This window comes from Sus scrofa, chromosome 6 (assembly GCF_054392235.1).
Source record: "Sus scrofa isolate SSC_HxYL_T2T_F1_AM1 chromosome 6, Sscrofa_HxYL_maternal_Yorkshire_Landrace_v2.0, whole genome shotgun sequence".
Lineage (NCBI taxonomy): Eukaryota > Metazoa > Chordata > Mammalia > Artiodactyla > Suidae > Sus > Sus scrofa.
Genome location: NC_139388.1, coordinates 52,379,234 through 52,391,807, shown reverse-complemented (window position 1 = coordinate 52,391,807; position 12,574 = coordinate 52,379,234). Strand labels below are relative to the sequence as shown.

At 42.8% G+C, this 12,574-nt stretch overlaps 1 pseudogene; it reads left to right on the top strand.

Moving 5' to 3' along the window:
* Window positions 1-5,813: 5,813 nt before the first annotated feature.
* Window positions 5,814-6,504, top strand: LOC146402368 (prefoldin subunit 6-like; annotated as a pseudogene).
* Window positions 6,505-12,574: the final 6,070 nt, after the last annotated feature.

The window sequence follows — 12,574 nt, the reverse complement described above, 5'->3', positions numbered from 1 at the left end:
CTGACTAGGAACCATGAGGTTGCGGGTTCGATCCCTGGCCTTGCTCAGTGGGTTAAGGATCCGGTGTTGTCGTGAGCTGTGGTGTAGGTTGCAGACGCGGCTCGGATCCCAGGTTGCTGTGACTCTGGCATAGGCCCGTGGCTGCAGCTCCGATTTGACCCCTAGCCTGGGAACTCCATATGCTGTGGGAACGGCCCCGGCCCAAGAAATGGCAAAAAGACCAAAAAAAAAAAAAAAAAAAAGAAAAGAAAAGAAAAAAAAATCAATTGGTCTGTCTGTCTTGCATTTGGAATAGATCTTTAACCTATTCATTGTTTTGTAACATCATACTTCGTATCTGGAAAATATGGATTCACTGAATTATTCAGCTTTCCAAAAATGTTGAAACAGTTTATTACACAATATTGAAAAAAACCATAGTTGTAAGTATCCACATTGATCTCATCATAAAATCTATAAATATTTAGAAACTTGTTAAGCATGTGGTGACAGGTTTTTTTTTCCTTGAAGGCTTACATTTTATCATTTGTCACAAATTCTGTCAGTTAGTTTCCTTACAGAAAAGGCTCACTTTTTTCTTTTTGAGAAAATAGCTGCCAGATATTCAACTCTATGGTTTTTAAATTTCAATGTAAAAAAAAAAAAAGACTATGATAAAACTTCTCGTACAGTTCATAATCAAATAATCAGTTGCTTGCAGCAGTCATCATATGTCAACATGCAATTTTTTACAGACGTTACATTTTGTCACAGAGCGTCTTAAAATGGTATGCACTCAAGGGTAGGGGTTTAATGGCATTAATAATTTCTACTGCTTCATGAAGGATGTTCTTAAGTGAAACTAGGTTTTTCCTGTTCGGTTTTGTGCTGTGAGTGGTTGTGAAGAATAGGACAACTTCGAGGATGTTTGATGCCACTGCCTTTATTTGGGACAAGGACCAGGAGTTTTACCCACCATCGTTCTTGTACTATCCATGCAAAGTTCAACATAATGAAAAATCTGAATAACATTTTAGTTTTATTATGAAAATAATTTCGACCTCGGGGACCTTCTGGAAGGGTCGGGGAGATGCAGGGGTCTGCAGATCCGCTTTCAAAACCGCTCTACTAACAGTAAACATAAGGGAAGCATTCAGGGTGCTCCTGCAGGAATAAAAACAGGTGAGCCTTAACCCAGCCGGGTTAGTGCCAAACAGACCTGAAGAACAAATAGAGAGTCGTCAGATCAGCGAGGCAGGAGGGCATTCCAGACTTAAAGAAGCAGGGAAAATGAGAGGGGGTGGGGGAGACCTAAGGGAGACCAGGAGTTGAGATAGGAAAGGCGAGCTGGAGGAAATAATTTGCAGTCTTGAATGTTATCTAAGGCGTTTAAAATCTAAGCTTAAAGGAACAACCCCTGAAGTTGTTTTTTATTGTATCTTATTTTTTTATTTTTTGTCTTTTTAGGGCCACACCCACGGCATATAGAGGTTCCCAGGCTAGGGGTCGAATGGGAGCTGTAGCCGCTGCCCTACACCACAGTCACAGCAACACCAGATCCGAGCCAAGTCTGTGACCTACACCACAGCTCACGGCAACACCAGCTCCTTACTCCACTGCGTGAGGCCAGGGATTGAACCTGTGTCCTCATGGATGCTAGTCAGATTCATTTCTGCTGAGCTACAGTGGAAACTCCTGAATTTTTTTTTTTTTTTTTTTTTTTTGTCTTTTGTCTTTTTTGTTGTTGTTGTTATTGTTGCTATTTCTTGGGCCGCTCCCTCGGCATATGGAGGTTCCCAGGCTAGGGGTTGAATTGGAGCTGTAGCCACCGGCCTACGCCAGAGCCACAGCAACGCGGGATCTGAGCCGCATCTGCAACCTACACCACAGCTCACGGCAACGCCGGATCGTTAACCCACTGAGCAGGGGCAGGGACCGAACCCGCAACCTCATGGTTCCTAGTCGGATTCATTAACCACTGCGCCACGACGGGAATTCCCGAAACTCCTGAATTTTTAAATATTTATTTTATTAAAGTATAGTTGATTTACAGTGTTGTGTCCATTTCCGCTGTACTGAAGGGTTTTAAGCTGGTGGATGACTTGACAAGATTTTGTTGTTAAGTGTTAGGATGATCACGTTTATGCAGTGTAGATAGAGATGCGAAAGGAATAAGCACTTTGAGCAAAAAAACCACAGAAAGCTAGTGCAGTAATCCGGGTGAGCAGTGACTACCTGAATCCATTGGTAAAATGATGGGGAGGAAAGGAAGAGAGAAGGGCTAAGCTTGGGCTGCTGGATGATGGTATATTTTCACTGAGAAGACAGAGGGAGAGAAGCATTTTTTTAAAATTAAAGGATAGTTGATTTATTTTATTTATATTTATTATTTTATTTTTATTTTATTTTATTTTATTTTGTCTTTTGCGGGCCACACCCATGGCATATGGAGGTTCCCAGGGTAGGGGTCGAATGAGAGCTGCTGCTGCCAGCCACAGCAACACCAGATCCGAGCCACGTCTGCGACCTACACCATAGCTCACGGCAAGGCCGGACCCTTAACCCACTGAGTGAGGCCCGGGATTGAACCCACAACCTCGTAGTTCGTAGTCGGATTCATTCCTGCTGCGCCATGACGGGAACTACAAGGATAGTTGATTTATAATGTGCTAATTTCTACTGTACAGCAAATTGAGGTGGTTATACACATATATACATTCTTTTTTAGAAACGTTTCCTTTCCATTATGGTTTCTCTCAGGAAACTGGATATAGTTCCCTGTGCTGTACAGTAGGACCTTGCTGTCTATCTATTCTCAGTGTAATGGTTTATTCAGCCCATCCCTCCCCCTCCCCCCTTCTCCTTGCAACTTGGCAACCACAAGTCTGTACTCTATGTGTGAGTCTGTTTCTGTTTCATGGATAAGTTCATTGTGCCATATTTTAGATTCCACATGTAAATGATATCCTATGGTATTTGTCTTTTTCTCAATTAATTCACTTAGTATGAGAATCTCTGGTTGCATCCATGTTGCTGGAAAATGGCATTATTTCATTATTTTTTGTGGCTGAGTAGTATTCCACTGTATATTTGTACCACATCTTCTTAATCCCACTCATCTGTCGATGGACATTTAGGTTGTTTCCAAGTCTTGGCTGTTGTGAGTTGTGTTGCAGCGAACAATGAGGTGCATGTATCCCTTTGAATCACTGTTTTGTCCAAGTAGGTGCCTAGCAGAGGGATTGCTGGATCATCTGATAATTCAATTTTTAGTTTTCTGCGGAACCTCCTTACTGGTTTCCACAGTGGTTGTACCAATTTACCTTCCCACCAACAGTGTAGGAGGGTCCCCTTTTTTCCACATCCTCTCCAGCATTTGCTGTTTGTAAACTTTTTAATGATGGCCAATCTGCCTGGTGTGAGGTGGTACTTTATAGTAGTTTTGATTTGCATTTCTCTAATAGTTAGTGGTGTTGAGCAAGGGAGAAGCATAGTTGGAAGGAGGGCTATGATTGGGTTAAGGCACCCATGAAACATTCAAGTAGAAATGTTCCATAGTCAAATGGATACATGGGAGTGGAAGGTACTGTCTGATTCCATTTATAAGACATTCTTGAAAAAGAACTACAGGAACAGAGAACAGACCAATGGTTGCCAGGGGTTAAGGGGAGAGGGAGGCTGTGACGACAAAAGTAGAGCAGGAGGGGATTTGGGGGGAGGGAAGAGCTGTTCTGTATCCTGATTGTAGTCGTGGTAACATACATCCATATATGTCAGTCCTACGGTATATTAATTAAAAAATAAAACAGGCAAATTACTCTTGCATTTATGGCTTGGAGAACTGGTGCCAATGCGGGCCTCATTCCCTGAGATTCAGCATAAGAAAAGGACCTGGGTAGGTTTGGGATATACCAAATTTGAGGTGCCTTGAAGACATTCAAAAGGTATCAAGTAAACAGACGCACCGTCCGGAACTCAGAGGAGAGCTGTTCTTAAAATTTTCAAAATCCTCACTTGGTGTAGAATCATGGGTTTTTTTCTCCTGAACTCGTACCTTTGTTATCAGGAATTACTGTGTCATGTTCCTTATCAGTGTAATATTGGCCCAGCACCCGTGACTTTGTTTTTTTCATCTCAGCCATTATGTGGTAGTAAATAATAAATATTGATAACTTCTGTGTGGAATCTTATTTACAGTAGAAATGTAACAAAAAGCAGAAGGTCGTTCAGAACCAATATAGAGTATGAGTCACTCTATGGTGGTGTCTGAAGCCAGGAGAGGGTTTGGGAAGGCTTAGGAAGAGCGTGGAATGTGAGAAGAGGCAGCAGCGACAGAGGCACGAAGATGAGAAGCTTGAAAGTCGCAGCCTCGGGTGTGTGTGTGTGTGTGTGTGTGTGTGTGTGTGTGTGTGTGTGCACCTAAGTATGTGTTGTCAGAGATGCCAACAGAAGGATAAAATTCAAAAAAGTGGTGCTTGTGAGAGATCATCCCACTGGATTTAATTATAGGGATTCTTGGCAACCTTGGCTGACATAGTGCAGTGGTTGAGTGGAAACTAGACTGTTGGGGCTGAAGAATGTAGAAGGAGTGACGGGGGAATATGGACAGTTGAGTCCGTGCGTGTACATGGCTCTTTCGAGAAACTTAACTCTGATGGAAAGGGGAGCAAAGGGGCTGCAGTTAGGGCAGAATGGGTTGTTAGGGTGTGTGTGTGTTAAAGAGACTCGATCATGATTATACGATGATGTGCAGGAAAAGAGATTGAGAGGATGCAGTTCACGGGTGCAGCCAGTGTCCCGACACCGAGGGAGGGGCTGCTTTTCTGATTAGATGCCCTCTCTCTCCAGGCCCTTTCGCTTTATGTTGGAGCTATTAACCAACACTAATTAGAGGCAGAAAAACTGGAAGCTATCTCTATTTGATGATAATGCGGTTATAAATGAATCAATGAAAAGCAACTACAAATAGGAGAATGTAGTTAAGTAGCATGGCAGATAGTTAATACACAGAAATCAATAGTCTTTAGCAGTATCGCGTTAGAAGAGGCAATAGAAGAGCACACCCTGTGCATAAGAGCAAATAGTAACGACAGTAAAATGCCTAGGCAGCACCTTAACAAGGAATATATAAAACCTATCTAAGGAAAACTGTAAATGCCCGTGGAGGACACGAAAGTAAACATGAGCAAGCGGAAGGGCGATGTGTTTTGGGTAGAGGTTCACATGACAAAGACAGTTATTCTTTCAAAGTAAACTTATAAATGTAATGCAACTCCCCCCAAATACCATCCAATTTTTATCTAGAATTATAAAGTTGATTACAAAACTTACTTGAAAGAGTAAACCAGAACAGCTAGGAAAAAAAACAAAAAACAAAAAACCTCTGAGAAAGAGGGCCATGGTAGGGAGGTACTACCAGAGAGGAACACATACCCTAAAATTTTAAGTACAACAATGAAATCTTAGCACATGGATGGATAGACCAAAAGAACAGTGGTAGGAAAATTTCCAATTACGTGGCTATTAAACAACTCACTTCTAAATAGTCCATGGGTCAAAGAAGCCTCAAGAAAATCTTAAAAATATGTAGACTTAGGAGTTCCCTGGTGGCCCAGTGGGGTAAGTATCTGGCATTATCACCACCGTGGCTTGGGTTACTGCTGTGGCGTGGATTTTATCTCTGGCTGGGAACTTCTGCATGCCATGATCATGGCCAAATACACACACACACACACACACACATAGATACATATACATGCTTAAGTCTGTTATATATAGACTTGAGTAAAAGTGAACATACGACATATCAAAATATACGCGTACAGACTGAAAGAACGGTTTTGTCCCCGCCATGGCTGAGCTGATCCAGAAGAAGCTACAGGGAGAAGTGGAGAAATATCAACAGCTACAGAAGGACTTGAGTAAGTCCATGTCAGGGAGGCAGAAACTAGAAGCACAACTAACAGAAAATAATATCATGAAGGAGGAACTGGCCTTGCTGGATGGGTCCAATGTGGTCATTAAACTTCTGGGTCCAGGGAGTTCCCGTTGTGGCTCAGTGGTTAACGAATCCAACTAGGAACCGTGAGGTTGCGGGTTCGATTCCTGGCCTTGCTCAGTGGGTTGAGGATCCGGCATTGCCATGAGCTGTGGTGTAGGTCACAGACACGGCTTGGATCCCACGTTGCTGTGGCTCTGGGGTAGGCTGGTGGCTACAGCTCTGATTAGACCCCTAACCTGGGAACCTCCATATGTTGCGGGAGCAGCCCTAGAAAAGGCAAAAAGACAAAAATAAATAAATAAACTAACTTCTGGGTCCCGTGCTGGTCAAACAGGAGCTGGGAGAGGCTTCCAGCCACAGTGGGGAAAAGGCTGGACTACATCACAGCTGAAATTAAATGATAGGAATCCCAGCTCCAGAAGCTGGAGCGCCAGTCAGAGCCACAGAGGGAGACCCTGGCTCAGCTGCAGCAGGAGTTCCAGCAGGCCCAGGCGGCCAAGGCAGGGGCTCCTGGGGAAGCCTGACCCTGTGCAGGTGGGAATGAGGCAGCTCAGGGGTCTCTACTGTAGTGAATAAAATGTGAGAACACCTGGGAAAAAAAAAAAGATACAGCTACAGCATTGCCAGAAGGGAAATTTATAGCACTACATGCTTGTATTAGGAAAAAGGAGACGTGTCAAACTGGTAACCTAACCTCCTACCCAAGAACCTAGTGAAAGAAAAGTAAACATGAAGCAATCAGAAGGAAGACAAAATTAAACAGCAAAAATTAATAAAATTGAAAAAGCACATAATAGAGAAAAATCAATGAAACAAAAAGCTGGTTCTTTGAAAAGATCATAAAATTGATTAACACAAAACAGGACTGACAAAGATAGGAGAGAAAACCCAAATTACCAGTATCAAGAATGAAAGATAGAAAAAAAGAAAGAAAAACCAACAAACAAAAATAATGAAAGATGAGGCGTTCCTGGTGGCACAGAGGATTAAGGATCTGGTATTGCCACTGCTGTAGCTCAGGTCACAGCATGGCCCAAAAAAAGAAAGCATGAAAGATAATGGTACATTTACCAGATCCTGCAGCCATTACTATGGTAATAAGGGGATACGATGAACTCTACACTCACAAAAAACCATGAGCTATTAGAACTCAACCAACATAAAACAGACAAAGTCATGAAAGAAATTGAACTTATAATTAAAAAGCCCTAAAGAAAGACTATCCAGGCCCAGATAGTTCCACCAGAAAATTCTACCAAACACTTGAACAAGAAGTGGCATCACTATTATGCATTCTATTCCAGAAAACAGAAGAGGGAACACTCTCCAACTCATTCAATGAGGCTAGTATATTACCTTGACAGCAAAACCAGACAAAGACATTATATCAAGAAAGAAGAGGAGGAACAGCAGGACAAGCAGAAGGAGGAAGAGAGAAAGAAAATTAAATAGTACCTCTCATGAACTTAGATTTTAAAATTCCTTAAAATATTAGCAAATTAGGAGTTCCCATTGTGGCTCAGCAGCTAATGAATCTGACTAGTATCCATGACGATGTGGGTTCGATCCCTGGCCTTGCTCAGTGGGTTAAGGATCTGGTGTTTCGGTGAGCTTTGGTGTAGGTCGCAGACGCATCTCGGATCCCACGTTGCTGTGGCTGTGATGTAGGCTGGTAGCTACAGCTTTGATTCAGCCCCTGGCCTGGGAACCCTCATATGCCATGGGTGCGGCCCTGAAAAAAAAAAAAAGACAAAATATTAGCAAATTATAGCCGACAAAGTATAAAAAATTTCTATACCATAAACAAGTGGGATGTATTCCAGATATGCAAGGCTGGTTCAATATTAAAAACTACATCAATGTAATCCACCATGTCAACAAGGTAAAGAAGAAAAATTGACATGGGAAAATAATTTGACAATAACCAACACCTATTTATGATTTTTAAAAAAATCTCTCGGAATTCCCATCATGGCTCAGTGGTTAACAAACCTGACTAGAATCCGTGAGGATGCAGGTTCAATCCCTGGGCTCCCTCAGTGGGTTAAGGATCCGGTGTTACCATGAGCTGTGGTGCAAGTTGCAGACACAGCTTGGATCCCATGTTGCTGTGGCTGTGGTGTAGGCTGATGGTTACAGCCCCTGGCCTGGGAACCTCCATATGCTGAAAGTGCAGCCCTAAAAAGCAAAAAAACAAACAAACAAAGAAAAAAACTGAACAAACTAGGAGTAAAAGGGAACTGCTTCAATTTGATAAAATAGCATCTACCAAAAAACTAGAGCTAACTTAATGCTGAAAGCCTGAACCTTTTCCTCCTTATGAGAAACAAGGTGAGAATGTGCACCTCTCTTATTCACCATAGCGCTAGAAGTTCCAGCTAGCTGACTAAGGCAAAACAAAGATTAAAAAAGTACCAGTTGGTTGACAGCAGCGGCTTGGGTCACAGCTGTGACTTGGATACACTCTCTGGCCCAGGAACTTCCATATGCCACAGGTGCGGCCATAAAAAAAAAAAATAAAAAGGAATAAAATTGTCCCTATTTTCAGATGACATGATTGGCTGCATAGAACGTCCCAAGAAATCTACAAAAAAAAAAAAAAAACCCTTCTAAAAGTAAACACACAAAAATCCAATGCATTTCTATATGCTAACAATGAAAATGTGGACTCCAAAATTTAAAACACAATGCTGTTTACAATAGCTCCAAAGAAAAATAAAACGTTTACATATAAATCTAACCAAACATGTTCAGGCTCTCTTTCTTGAAAAACACACTTTTTTTTTTTTTAACTTAGAGTAGGAGTTTATTATCTCACCGTTCTAGAGGCCAGAAAGTCAAGACCACGATGTCGGAAGGGTTAGTTCTGTTGAAGAAAGGTTCGCTTCTCTATGAGGAAGAATCCGTTCCATGCCTCTACCCGCTTCTGGTGGTTTACTGACGATTTTTAAGCATCTCTTGGCCTGTGGAGGATGCGTCTACAATCTCTCCCCTCATCTTTACGTGATGTTCTCCCTGTGTGCATGTTTGTCTGTGTGTCCAAATTGCCCCTTTTTATCAGGACCCCTGGTCGTGGTGGGTTAGGAGCCCACCCCGCTCCAGTATGGCGTGTGGCCCTCATCTTAACTTACATCTGCAGCACCCTCATTTCCAAGTAAGATCACGTTCTAAGGTTCTGGGGGTTAGGAGTTTAACATATGAATTTTAAAGGGACATAATGGAACCTGTAACAATGATCTCACTTTTTTCTTATTAGAAAAGCTATATATGTGACACATGCATATGTGTATATATGTGAGCTGGTAAGCACTGAATGGTACCCATCAAACTGCCAGCGGGGGTTATGCTCTGGGAAATGGTGGGGAATGAGGCGGGAGGGGTGGGCACTGCTTTTTATCTCTACACGTGGAAGTGACTGAAAAAATTTCACCAAATATGTGTAACTACTGCAAATTTAAGCAAGCAACGAAAAAGCCTTTAAGGCACCTTATAGGTGTCCTTTAAGGTAGCTATGAGGCTACCCTGGAGAGACGTGGGAACTCCAACAATTAAGTGATCCAAAATGGTTGGAATACTTTTTTGTGTGTGTGTCTTTTTTTTTTTTGTCATTTCTTGGGCTGCTCCCGCAGCATATGGAGGTTCCCAGACTAGGGATCTAATTGGAGCCGTAGCCACCCGCCTACGCCAGAGCCACAGGAACTCGGGATCCGAGCCGCGTCTGCAACTTACACCACAGCTCACGGCAACGCTGGATCCTTAACCCACCGAGCAAGGCCAGAGATCGAACCCGAAACCTCATGGTTCCTAGTCAGATTCGTTAACCACTGCGCCACCACGGGAACTCCTGGAATACTTTTTGATGTGCAAAACAGTAATATGTTCTATGTTCCCCCCCAAAAGGACTCGTGAGTCAGTGGCACAGTGGAAATAGCACTGCACTTAGAGTCCAGAGAGTCAGGTAGAGTCCCGTTTCTGGCACTAGCTGGCCAAGTGATGGTAGGCTCTTACTCACCATGGTATTTGCATTTTTATCTTTAAATATTTCTGTGAATTTCAGATATGTGGTCCCATGGTCAGATCCGGCTCATACATGGATGTTTTGAGTCACAACACAATTTGAGCCTAAAAAGAGCCCACTGTCTCTTCTCCTAGAAAAAGATCTGAACACAGAAACCATTGCCCTGAGCTGTGTAGGTGGAGTACAGCCTATTCTTGTTATATGACCAGGTAACCCGCTTATCCCAGTCAGCCTCTGCAAAGTGTCTGTTTCATTCTTCATCATCATTACGGAAGGACAGCTTCCACAGCAGGCCCAGACAGACAGCACTGAACCCCCAACCCTGTGTCAGTCCTCCAGAGCTTCTCTTCATTTCTCCATTCGATCAGGAAGTAATTACTAACTATGAGCCAGGACTATACCAGGCCCTGGGTCACTGATCAGCAAAATAAACATGTCCCTATTCAGATCAAGGGAGTCAGGAAAACACAAGACAATATGAAATGTGTTTTGGCAAAGGAATTACAGTCTTCAATGTCTTTCAAATGCTTCTTTTCATGGAACTGCATCAACTCAGCTTTGAAATCATGCGTTAGATAATTTTGCCCGCTACTTGTTGGCTTTCCAAGAATTCTGTCTTTCAATTACACCTACGGTTACTGGAGAAGGGCATGGCTTGGGCAGAAAGTAGCTGTGCACCTGCAGTTTAGCTACTCAAAGTGAAAAAGAAAAAAAGTGGCATCTCTGACTGGGAGGCATTCTTTCAACTACCTGGATGGTGTCACGTTTTAACCCTAGGTGGGAGAATCCACCCTGCAGAGTCCAGGTGTGAAAAGGTTGCCATAGTTGATCACAAGTCCTGAGAATAATGAGGACTACTTATTCTTTCCTTGTCAGGGTCAACATCTGCCGAGCCCACTCCTCATTCTCACTAATCATTACATCAAACACAGATGTGCTCCCTTGAAAGCCTTTGAAGTGCATGTTTATTAGTTTCTTCAGACACAGCACATGCCAAGATGACAGGGATCATCTCCCTTTTCTTTCTTCTATAAGTTCCCTCAGAATTCTTATTGCCTGTCCTCATAATATTTCTGCAAAAAAAATTAAGTACTAGAGAAATAAATCCAAGAAGATCTACAAAAGTGAGAAAAATACAATGTTTATGGATCAGAAGAATTCAACCAGAAAAGGAAGCCAGCCACAAAAACACTACAGATTGATAAAATGAACTACATTAAAGTTAGGAATTTTTTCATCACTTAGAAAGTGAAAAGGTAAGTCACAGAGTGGGAGAAAAAATTACAAAACATCTAACCCAAGATGATTTGTATCCAGAATATGCAAAGAATTCATATAGATCAATAAGAAAAAAAAAACAGACAACCCAATAAAAAAAATGGGCAAGAGACTTGAACGAGGGCATTCCTAAAATCGCAAATCACAAGAAAGAATCAAATAGCCAATAACTGTGTGAAAAGTTCTCAAACTTACTGAAAATAAAGGACATTAAAAATCACAACCCGGGAGTTCCTGTTGTAGTGCAGCAGAAACGAACCTAACTAGTATCCATGAGGACACGGGTTTGATTCCTGGCCTTGCTCAGTGGGTTAAGGATCCAGTGTTTCTGTGAACTGCGGTGTGGGTCGAAGACGCAGCTCGGATCTGGCATTGCTGTGGCTGTGGTGCAGGCCAGCAGCTACAGCTCCGATTCAGCCCCTAGCCTGGGAACTTCCATGTGCCTCGGGTGCGGCCTGAAAAAGCAAAAAACAAACAAAAACCCCACAGCCCAATACCACTACACCTCTAGAATGGCTAAAGCTACAAGTTTAGCAAGGTCAGTTTGGATGAAGTTGTGGACTCGTGCACTGATTGGTCATACACTGATCACAGGTTTTCAAATTGAAACACGTTTGGTAGCACCTACTAAAGCTGAGCCCAACAACCCAGCAATGACCATTAGGAGCTCCACAGCACACCCCAACAAAAACTGTGCACATGCATGTGCATCCGAAGATGATCTGCATTGGCCCGAACTGGAAACCGTAGGATGGGTAAATATGTAGTGATTTTTAAACAAGTGAGTTTGGCAAAATGAACTACAGTTATGTGTGCCGAGTGAAAGAAAATCACAGAACAATACAGACATCGCTTTCATTTGCGTAAAATTCAAGAACAGGCTAAATAATCCATAGTGTTAGAAGCCAAAATAGGGAGTTCCCTTGGCTCAGCAGATTAAGGATCCAGCATTGTCACTGCTGTGGTGTGGGTTCCGTCTCTGGCCCAGGAACTTCTGCATGCCTCGGGTGTGGCCGAAAAAAGAGGAGAAGCCAGGAGTTTGCTGTTATGGCTCAGCGAACACAAATCTGACTAGTAGCCATGAGGATGTGGGTTTGATCTCTGGCCTCGCTCAGTGGGTTGAGGATCCATTGTTGCTGTGGCTGTGGTATAGATCGCAGATGTGGCTCAGATCCTGCGTTGCTGAGGCTGTGGTGCAGGCCAGCAGCTCTAGCTCTGATTAAACCCCTAACCTGAGAACTTGCATATGCCGCACTTGCATTGGAAAGAAGGAAGGAAGGGGGAGAGGAAGGAAGAAA